This window comes from Lytechinus variegatus, chromosome 19 (assembly GCF_018143015.1).
Source record: "Lytechinus variegatus isolate NC3 chromosome 19, Lvar_3.0, whole genome shotgun sequence".
Lineage (NCBI taxonomy): Eukaryota > Metazoa > Echinodermata > Echinoidea > Temnopleuroida > Toxopneustidae > Lytechinus > Lytechinus variegatus.
Genome location: NC_054758.1, coordinates 21,767,990 through 21,768,989, shown reverse-complemented (window position 1 = coordinate 21,768,989; position 1,000 = coordinate 21,767,990).

Below are 1,000 nucleotides of genomic sequence, written 5' to 3'. Positions count from 1 at the left end.
TAAAAGAGTATTGAAACAACACTTAAAAAATGTCTCCACTCTGTAATGTTAAATATTCTTTCTAATTTCATGTGTATCATGTAGTCTTATATATAACTATTTAGTTATGATTTATTTTAATAATCAACTTGTTTTACATTTTATCATCTTTTGTTGTTTGCGTGAAAGTTTGATGTCAAACTTATTTGTACTTTTTCATATCTTAGGTTTTACGATTCATGAATTTTGTATTAGTTACGATGCATTTAGCGCTATTTAAAAACTGATTATAGTATAATTTTCATATGTAACCTAGAAGTAATGATCGTTTACTCAACCTGTTTTACAATTATTTTAATCATATTTTGCGTAAATGGTTTTCATGGCAAACTTATTTGTTTTTGTCTTTTTATATATTAAGTTTTACAATTCTTCGTGTAATTTCAGTGGTCTAGACTTAATTGATGTAGTTTGTAGATTTCTATAGGTGTTTTTCATATATGTACATTGTTGTCAATTACTGATGTAAGGACCCCATTGGAAATAAGCCATCTCGGCTTTCATGGGCAATCCTGTCAAGGTATACACTACTGTTCATATTTTTCATGTACTTGTTCACAGTTACCTGACAAATAAAATAAAATAAAATCAAATCAAATTTCATAACATGACATGAAAAGAACCAAAATAGTATGTTTTTAACGTCTTTATAAGTAAATTCAAGAATCCATATTTCAAAGGTCAAGTCACCCCCCAGAAAATGTTGATTTGAATAAATATAGAAAAATCAAAATATCATAATCCTGAAAATTTTATCAAAATCGGATGAAAAATAAGAAAGTTATGACATTTTAAAGTTTCGCTCATTAATCACAAAACAGTGATATGCACAACTATGACATGCAAAAGACAGTTAATGATGTCCCTCACTCACTATTTCTTTTGTTTTTTTTATTGTTTGAGACATACAATATTTTTACAGATTTGGCGATTTGGCTATAAGGACTGAATAGTATTAAAC